The sequence below is a fragment of the Podarcis gaigeae genome (genome assembly GCF_964106915.1).
Source record: "Podarcis gaigeae genome assembly, chromosome: 17".
Classification (NCBI taxonomy): domain Eukaryota; kingdom Metazoa; phylum Chordata; class Lepidosauria; order Squamata; family Lacertidae; genus Podarcis; species Podarcis gaigeae.
In genome coordinates this window covers 11,123,567-11,134,315 of record NC_139694.1, presented here as the reverse complement: position 1 = coordinate 11,134,315, position 10,749 = coordinate 11,123,567, and positions in this window count along the sequence as shown.

The window sequence follows — 10,749 nt, the reverse complement described above, 5'->3', positions numbered from 1 at the left end:
ATTGTTCTTGGTCTAATTATAATTCATTCCTACTCTGTCTCCAGAGGAGGTGACTCCCTACGGAAATCAATTAATCAGGCCTTTATACATTTTAATTTCTGTCCAGCAATGCAACTCCCAAGCAGTTTAAAAGACAATAAAAATATAAAACAACTTTAAAATTGCAAACACGTGCAAATATAGTCCAGGGATTATAGAGTTGAAAGGACCCACAAGGGTCATCTAGTCCAACCCTCTGCAATGCAGGAATCTTTCGCCTAATATGGGGCTTGAACCCACGATTCTGAGATATCTATTGTCTCTAATGAAGATATCTATTGTATCTAAGGAAGCCATTCCATTAGCACAAACACCTCCACCGGCACAACAGAACTTCTTTTCCCTCTCTTTACACAACCCCTCCCTAAAATATATTCTGGGATCCCTCCCCAACAGAGCCGTCTTAAGCATATCCGGCGCTGTGGTGCAAAGATTCGTGCTGCCCCACCCCCCATTTCCCAGAGTTGTTTTTTTTAAAAATAATTTTTTATTAATTTTCCAATTTTATCAACACAACAACACTAAATAATACATACAACAACAGACACACACACACAAAAAACATAGATCCTACTTTCTTAACCTCCTTTTCGTAAGCCTCTTTTCCGGACTTCCCCATACCTTCCCCTTTTTGCATCCTAGTTTCACAATTTTTCAGCAACTCTTTTAGCCAATTAAAGTTTAAACTTATTCTCCTTTTCAATATCACATTAAATCAAAAAGAATAAATATAGCTGTAATTATATATCTTCCTTTCCCTTCACACTTTAACACTCCTCAATTTTATAGCGATTTTTAAGATATATTTTAAACTTCTTCCAATCTTCCTCCACAGTTTCTTTCTCCTGGTCGCGGATTCTGCCGGTCATTTCTGCCAGTCCCATAAAGTCAATCACTTTCGCCTGCCATTCTTCCAGCGTGGGTAGCTCTTGTGTCTTCCAGTACTTTGCTAGTAGAATCCTTGCTGCCGTTGTGGCATACATAAAAAAGATCTTATCCCTCCTTGGCACCAGTTGGCCCACCATACCCAAAAGAAATGCCTCTGGTTTCTTATGAAAAGTACATTTAAGTACTTTCTTAATTTCATTATAAATCATTATTTATAATGATTTATAAATAATGCCTCTGCGGGGATCACTCTCCTCCTGCAGAGGCTTGGGAGGCAAGCTGCATGCCCGCCAGCCATATAGTTCACGGGGCACAGCTGGCAGGTGTGCAGGAGGGAAAGGGGAGGCCGCCGGCAAAGCCATGCAGCTCGCCCACTCACTGGGGCACCCCTGAGAGGCTGGCACCCTGGCATAACGTGCCAGTAAACCCAATGATGGGAAAGACGGCTCTGCTCCCGAAACATCTGGAGCAGATTGGAGGGCTGTGGAGACACACAGCGAGTGGAAATCCCATTGAGCAGACAGCTGTCCTTGCAGTAATGGGACAACCTTTTGTAGACGTATTAAAAACCAGCAACTTCCAATTCCAATAAAAAAAAATTGGTGAAACATGACTGTTTTAACAATATTTTTGATATATTAAATGAAAGAGCCTGGTGAGGGGGAGAGAATACAAGAACAAGAGTAAGGTAAAGGTAAAGGGACCCCTGACCATTAGGTCCAGTCGTGACCGACTCTGGGGTTGCGGCGCTCATCTCGCTTTACTGGCTGAGGGAGCCGGTGTACAGCTTCCGGGTCATGTGGCCAGCATGACTAAGCCGCTTCTGGCGAACCAGAGCAATGCACGGAAACGCCATTTACCTTCCCGCCGGAGCGGTACCTATTTATCTACTTGCACTTTGACATGCTTTCAAACTGCTAGGTTGGCAGGAGCAGGGACCGAGCAACGGGAGCTCACCCCGTCACGGGGATTCGAACTGCCAAACTTCTGATTGGCAAGTCCTAGGCTCTGTGGTTTAACCCACAGCACCACCCGCGTCCCCTAGAACAAGAGTACCACCACTCAAAAGACCCTGTTCAGTGGGAATAAAGCTATTGACATCATCAGTGTTTATAGCTGAATAAACAATTATCCAGATTAATTCCTGAAGATCCAGGCCACTAGGACCTTGCAGGTCAGGAGTCAGGACTCCTTTGATTTTGCTAAACTGGTGGCCAGTTAAGACAATGAAGAACAAGCATCGTTCTCTGTTTGCCACTCTCTAGAGCCGGTCTGCTGCATTCTGCACCATTTATGAGCAGCCCACATACAGTACATCACATTAACGATGTTACGATGTCACCAGAATGTGCTAGAGAGAGTGGCCAAGCCTTGGAATTAGTTACAGCCAACTCATTCTACACATCAGCTGGAGAGCAGCCTGCATCCCTCCAGATGTTTTTACACTCTTCACACCTGACACCCAGCATGGCAAACCGAGATCAAGAGAGCTGTTAGAGTCCAGCCACATCTGCAGTGCTGCAGGTTCTTCTTCATCCTTGCTATACATACTTCCTATAGTTAAACTCAAAAAAACTGCTGGCAATGTGGTGTTAATAAAGCGATCAAGATGGGAAAGGTGAATCAACTTGGAGATTAGTCACAGGGTGAGTGGGCTTTAGAGAGGCGTGAAATAAGACTCAAAATGTAAACTAGCTTGGCGTCCACCCACCCTCCAATCATTAACAAGATATGCTTTTCTTGAAAAGAAACAGATACGCAATAAAGCAACTGGCTTCTTACCAGAATTTCTGCAGTCTGAGGTCAGTGCTGCCAGCTTGTCTGATGGACGTTCAAGGCTGCTCAGATCAACACGCACACTTAAGAAAGCTTCTAGTATGTTATTTTGACCTTGAGTGGTTCACTAGTCACTAAGGGGGAACACAAGCTCAGTGGGCAAAGCATGAGACTTTTAATTTCACGGTCATGGGTTCATCAGTGTTATGCGTCCCTTAATGTGCCATTTTTAGGTGACCAACTGCAACTGGGGACAAGAAGAGGGGATTCCAGCAGGTGAAGCTTTTCTTATGCATGAGTAGAGAAAACTGCACCTGCCCAAAATCTGCCCCTCGCCCTTCCTGGCAAAACAGCACACTGAGAGTCTTCAAGGTTGAGAAAGCGTGAAATGAAAAGCACATCCCTCAGTATTCTTGCTCATTGCTGACAGCTACTGCAGTGACTGGACAACGCAGTCAGCGACAGCTCATCTGTGATCGCTCTTACCTGTTAAGATTGTCCACTGGTTTTTAGTTGATTAGTCATCGCCAGTTAAGGAACAGTATCATCTTTAGCTAAAGAATTTGGAGCTCTTCAGTTTAAGGATGACTAATGGGGCATGTGCCAGAGGCTTATAAAATTAGGAACAGTGTGGGGATGATATAGAGAGAGACTTTTCTCTCTCATGCACACATGGTTGGAAGGTGCACCATCAAAAATGATGATGGGAGTTGATTTAAGAGCAGGATCAGGCCAGGTCAAAGCTGAAGTGGTATTTCATTCAATACATAATTAACCTGTGGAATCGCTACCACTAAATGTGGTGATTCAGGTGGATCACGGCTTTGGCTTAGAGAAACGCATGAAGAATAAGAGCTGTCCGTGGTTATGTGAGCCAACAACTTTCTATTTATTTAGTCTATTTTTACTTGGCTCTTCAGCTGAAAAAAGGCTCTCAATACAGCCTTCAAATGTTTTCAGTAAGATAGTTCCTGCTTATCTAAAAGACGTAGCACCAAAGGAAAAGGGATTTAGTGGGAGGAGGAAAAAAGCCAAATGTAGTTACAGAGTACTTGTAAGGACCCTCAAGAACAGAAAGAGCTCAAGGACAAAAGAAGCCAAAAGTTGCAAATGGAGAGCTCTGCCATTATTTATTGTATTTGCAAGTTAAGAAGGAACAGGGTCCTTAACCTTCATGCTTTGCTTGTGATCTTCCAGATGTGTCTGACTACCTGCTGTTAGAGACTATTGGACTAGGACCCTATTTATTCTGATCCAGGAAAGCAATTTGTATGGTCCTTAATTGATTATATTTAAATAAATTTGCTAATTGCAACATCTGCAGTATTGGCCACTTTTTGAGATTCTGAAGGAAAAATACATCTGTTTCTTTGTTTTATAAAACAGAAGAAAAATAACATCTTACTATTTTATTTTTCATTCCCTTTTACAGTAAACACTCACACTAAAGGTCTGCCCTTAAAACTGCCAGCCCCATTAGTTAAAAATATTCCATATATACAGTATTGCTCCCTACTGGTTAAAATCGAGTTGATTAACCTACATTTAAAGTGCTCACACCCCTAATTACGATAGATGGATAATGGTTCAACACGGGTGATTAGCTTCCTAGCTACTGAGAGCCCAAAGTAGAAAGTATCATGGACTCACAAGTATAAATACAGAATTAGAAAAAAAATATTAAAGTTAGATATTTTTTAAATATATTTTCAAAAATGATGCCAAGCCATCTGTGGCTAACGTAAAAAAGAAGAAAAAGATGTAAATAGATGACACATTGTTTACTGTATGCCATGTGAGCACTCCATCTGCCACAAGGAAAGTCAGCACTCCTCAGTGTTAACTCTCAATGCTTTTAAGAGTACTCGTTGGATAGAGAGATAAAGCATTTCCAAAACTTTATATAGTTGAACTCTCCCCTTTCAGAGAACAAATCTATCACCACCAGGCAGGTCATACTGAACAACTAACACCCCGTCATGATTTGCAGGTAGGAAGCAGCTGCCACCCATCAAACAGCTCAGAAAGGCATTTCATAATATTAAGTCAAACACAATGTTTTCCTTCCCGCAGAAGTTCACACAGCTGCAGATCATCCAGAAATAAGAAGCTGAGCTATATCTATGCTTGTGTGACTCAGACTTAAAAGGGGACTGTGGGCCTTTAACAGCAAAATGAGATGCTCAGCTGAGTACAGTGGTACCTTGGGTTACATACGCTTCAGGTTACATATGCTTCAAGTTACACACTCTGCTAACCCAGAAATAGTGCTTCAGGTTAAGAAATTTGCTTCAGGATAAGAACAGAAATTGGGCTCCGGCAGCGCGACAGCAGCAGCAGCAGGAGGCCCCATTAGCTAAAGTGGTGCTTCAGGTTAAGAACAGTTTCAGGTTAAGTACGGACCTCCGGAGGGAATTAAGTACTTAACCCGAGGTACCACTGTACCTGCTTGCATGTAGAAGTTCCCAGGTTTTTCTTTAAAAAATTTTTTTAAATACTTTTCAAGTTTATACGTTTCACTAATTTTACAATCATTTTGACATTTCAAAGCTTGACTTCCTCCCCCCTTTCTGCAGTTCCTAAAATTTATTTTTAATGCATATTTCCTGCATATCCAAATTAACTTAATTTGCTCATTTATTCATCTTCTTTAAATATATACTCTGATGAAGATGCAGGTTATTACAATAATCCTGCCAATGTTTTTTTATCTGTTTACAATTTATCTGTAAATATTCAATAAACCATTTCCATTCTTTTATCTGTAATTTTTTAAAATCTTGATTTCTTATTCTACCAGTAAGTTTCACCATTTCTGCATATTCTGTAAGTTTTTTATCCATTCTTCCTTTGCTGGGACTTCCGCTTCTTTCCATTGTGGGGCAAGTAACATTACTGCTGCTGTAGTAGCATACATGAATAAGTTTCTATACAGTTTAGGTAGTTCTGTCCCTATAATTCCCAACCTGGGAAGGTCCCAGGTTTGATCCTTGGTATCGCTCAGGAGGCAGAGAGGCAGTGAGAGATTTTACTTTCTTGGGCTCCATGATCACTGCAGATTGTGACAGCAGTCACGAAATTAAAAGACGCCTGCTCCTTGGGAGAAAGGCGATGGCAAACCTAGACAGCATCTTAAAAACCAGAGACATCACCTTGCCAACAAAGGTCCGTATAATTAAAGCCATGGTTTTCCCAGTAGTGATGTATGGAAGTGAGAGCTGGACCATAACGAAGGCTGATCGCCGAAGAATTGATACTTTTGAATTATGGTGCTGGAGGAGACTCTTGAGAGTCCCATGGACTGCAAGAAGATCAAACCTATCCATTCTTAAGGAAATCAGCCCTGAGTGCTCACTGGAAGGACAGATCCTAAAGCTGAGACTCCCATACTTTGGCCACCTCATGAGAAGAGAAGACTCCCTGGAAAAGACCCTGATGTTGGGAAAGATGGAGGGCACAAGGAGAAGGGGACGACAGAGGACAAGATGGTTGAACAGTGTTCTCGAAGCTACCAGCATGAGTTTGACCAAACTGCGGGAGGCAGTGGAAGACAGGAGTGCCTGGCGTGCTCTGGTCCATGGGGTCACGAAGAGTCGGACATGACTAAACGACTAAACAACAACAACATCGCTCAGGAGACCTAGGAAAATCTCATCTCTGCAGCCTTGGAGAATTGTGGCCCGTCTGTGCAGACAATATTCTGCTAGATGAGTCAAAGTCCTGACTCAGAATAAGGCAGCTTTCTATCTGAACAAACCGAGGAAGAAGGCAACAGTTATTGTAGTATTTGCATCTGCAGGTGGCATCTTATTTAACACCAAAGCTTCATTTACATTTCTCATTTGCATTCAGTCATATGAAGATGATCCAATACTTGCTTCAAAGTAATTTCAAAGGGAATGGAACTCGGAAAGCTGTCAAGCCGGGATAGCTAATTTGGTTAGAAGCTCAGCCTACACTCGAGTAGGACCCTGGCAGAGACACATGCCTGACTGGCATGTTCCCTCCCTCCTGGTCAATCGTTCGGGAGCTTCAAAAGCTTTCTTCTGCCCGAACATCACAGCAACCGATGCCAACCGACACCAGGACACTTAGGGATCCTCAGAGTTTGCGCATCATGCGTAACAGACCTCAGCAACTCAGCATTTTGGCTAATCTACTTTATTTACATATAAACACACACGGAGCACTGCAACATGGCTCCTTCTCTCTCTAGCATCAGACAGCAAAAAGAAAAAGAACAAAGGACAATAGTCCCACTTCACGGAACCCAAACATCCTGTCTCCATCACTTCCCACTCTGTGGAGTCAAAACATATCCCGTCATGTGATAGACAACAATCCCATGACTGCAATCATGGAGCAGGAATTCTAACAAGAACATGGTGCTGATAAGCCTTTTTATTGGGTATAGTGGGTAAAGAGATACCAAGGGAAGAGAAAATACTGTTTATGTATGCAACAACCACAGCAAGAATTATTTTAGCCCCAAAATGGAAACAACAAGAAGTGTCAACGAAAGAAGAGGGGCAGATGAAGATAATGAATTTTGCAGAACTGGCGAAGCTGACAGGACAAATCTGAAACCAGCATGATCAAGTATTCCAAAAGGACTGGGGTAAATTTATACGATATCTGAAAGATTATTGTAAGCTATTAGCATCACTAGCAGAGCTATCTGAAGACTTGTAATGAGAAGTTTTCTACCTTTCTATATTTACCGTATTTAAATTTTGAGCTACTTTGTAATGAGTGTAATTGGAATTGAAAAATGTACAAAATGCAATGATATAAAGGTCTATTTTGGAAGCTATATGAGGCGGGAGGGAAGGAAGCCAGTAGGCTCTAAAGAGCCAGGGAGGTAAAGTGGATAATGATGATGTGAATGTATATCATTAAATGGAAAATGAAAGCTGCATGGAGCTTGGATGATCCTAAGGGTCCCTTCCAACTCTATAATTCTATGATTCTATGACTACAAACTGAAATAAGTGTGTCAATGCACTTCCCTTGATTAGAAATGCTTCATACAATAAATTCTCAAAGTGGGGAGCCCCCTCTGAAAATGCCAAACATAATTGCTGCTGTCTTCACAACTCATACAGTCCCGAGAAGAACAGACAATCAGCTAAACTGTATACTACAGATAAGGAAAAGTACCAGCTGGGATGAGAGGATGCTAGAGCGGAGGTTAATGGACAGAGTCAAGGAAGTTTATCAGAGGCAATAAAGGCTTCTTTTATAAAAGGGAAGTAAGTCTTGTCCAAACCAGGGGGGTGGGGGAAGGAACACAATTTTCTGCGAGAGAAATGCATGCAGACAGTAAAGAATGCACAAAAAAGTAAAGGAGAACATTGCTAAAAACAAAGGACAGGAGTTCCACAGACAAAAGCAATGTGGTTGCCCCCAACCTCCTGTGGAACCCCTGAAATTGGTTCAGGGGAGTCAGGAGAGCCCCAATAACGGTGTGCAGAGGAAGGAGAAGGGGCTCGTTCCAGCTGGCAAGCTGCAATGATGCCCACAACAGCTGAATGCTGAATGCCACCAATTAAGATCATAGATACACACAGATGCATTATTATTAATTATATTTATATACCCCCCTTCATCCAAAGATCACAGGGTGGTTTACAACCTAAAAACACAAAATCCAACATAAATCACAATTAGCATTAGTAGCAGGGGACCAGCTAGGCAGGTGGCTGCACCTTTGGACACAAGGGAATCAAACAAGGAAAAGGAGATGGTGGAGAAGCAAATATGCTGTTACAGATTTTGGTAGAATTAGCAAAAGTTAAGAGTTAATGAAGGTTTGATTAAATGCCTGAAGTTATAATTTGCTAAGGAGCCGGGGGGGGGGGAATGTGTGATTTTACACAAGTTTAGGGTTTTCTAGCAAGGGTATTTCCCAGTAGTGATGTATGGAAGTGAGAGCTGGACCATAAAGAAGGCAGATCACCAAAGAATTTATGCTCTTGAATTATGGTGCTGGAGGAGACTCTTGAGAGTCCCATGGACTGCAAGAAGATCAAACCTATCCATTCTTAAGGAAATCAGCCCTGAGTGCTCACTGGAAGGAGAGATCCTGAAGCTGAGACTCCAGTACTTTGGCCACCTCATGAGAAGAGAAGACTCCCTGGAAAAGACCCTGATGTTCGGAAAAATGGAGGGCACAAGGAGAAGGGGATGTCAGAGGACAAGATGGTTGGATAGTGTTCTCAAAGCTACCAGCATGAGTTTGACCAAACTGCGGGAGGCAGTGGATAACAGGAGTGCCTGGTGTGCTCTGGTCCATGGAGTCACGAAGAGTCGGACGCGACTAAACGACTGAACAACAACAACAACAGCAAGGGTATTTGGAAAGGAAAAGTGTGGAGCCAGAACTCCAGTTAGAGGCCATATGGGGCAGAACCATCTTGGCAAGCTGGGAGATGGCATGCAGGAGGCCTTAGACTCTACTGCTCCACTGCTGTGGGGAATAAGTCCCTCTTGAGGTATAATGCTCTGAACTCTCTCCCAAGTAGACCCAGGCGGAAAGATGTGTACAATAAACCATATTTCTTAAAGACACTATTCTCCGTGGTGCCTTGATTTCCCACCAGAAACACAACCCTGGGTGAGAGCCTGGAACCCCTGGAAACTTGTGGAGCCACTCAGCAGAGATTGGGGTGACGTGCAACAATATTCTTTGCAGGGGTAACTGTGCCCCTGAAGGAGCAGGTGCACAGCCTGGGAGTCATTTTGGACTCGCAGCTGTCAATGGAGGCACAGGTCAATTTTGTGTCCAAAGCAGCTGTTTACCAGCTTCATCTGGTACACAGCCTGAGACCCTATCTACCCACAGACTGTCTCACTAGAGTGGTGCATGCTCCAGTTATCTCTCGCTTGGACTACTGCAATGCACTCTATGTGGGTCTACCTTTGAAGGCAACCTGGAAACTACAACAAATCCAGAATGCGGCAGCTAGACTGGTGGCTGGGAGCGGCCGCCAAGACCACATAACACCGGTCTTGAAAGACCTACATTGGCTCCCAGTACGTTTCTGAGCACAATTCAAAGTGTTGGTGCTGACCTTTAAAACCCTAAACGGCCTCGGTCCAGTATACCTGAAGGAGCATCTCCACCCCATCGTTCTACCCGGACACTAAGGTCCAGCTTCTTGGTAGTGGCACCCACCCTATGGAACGCCCTCCCACCAGTTGTCAAAGAGAACAACAACTACCAGACTTTTAGAAGACATCTGAAGGCAGCCCTGTTTAGGGAAGCTTTTAATGTTTGATGGATTATTGTATTTTAATATTTTGTTGGAAGCTGCCCAGAGTGGCTGGGGAAGCCCAGGCAAATGGGCAGGGTATAAATAATAATAATAATATATTATTATTATTATTAGTCTTCACAGCAGATGTAAAAGCAGGTCCTGATGCTTGAACTAACTTTCTCAGGAAGCGTGTTGGAACAACTTATGGGATGGCAAAATACAAAGGTTCTAGGCGTTATGGATAAAGTTAAAACTGGAAAATTGCCGGGGACAGATGTCATCCACCTGAGAGTTCCTAACAAATGTGTAAATGCTGGTCTTATAAAAAAAATACAGAGCGTGTTCCTAAGATCAGCTTCTGTACCTGAGTGGTGGAAAGTGGTCAGTGTAACACTGATTTTTTTAAAGGGATCCAGGAGGAATCTGGGAAATTACAGACTGCTCAGCTTAACATTTCCCCCCAGGAAAACTGGAGAGACCCCTGTCCAAAATCCTCAAGGGCTGCTGCCAGCCAGTGTAGATAAAATTGAGTTAGATGATGGGTTTGATTCCAGTTACGGCAGCTTTTGTGTTCCATAAGGCAGAGGAAAGCAATTGTCACTGGAGGACAGGCAAGTTGTCAGTTAATTTGGGTTTCTGAAGTAGAAAACATGTTGAAAACCATGTGTTTGCTACTCTGGGTACGAAAATATCTTGGTGGGTTGGACCCGCTCCTATCATGGGGGTGAAGCCAGCTGACAAAAAGCTAAGCCTATTGTTAGATTGCTAACTACACTTTTAGGGTGGG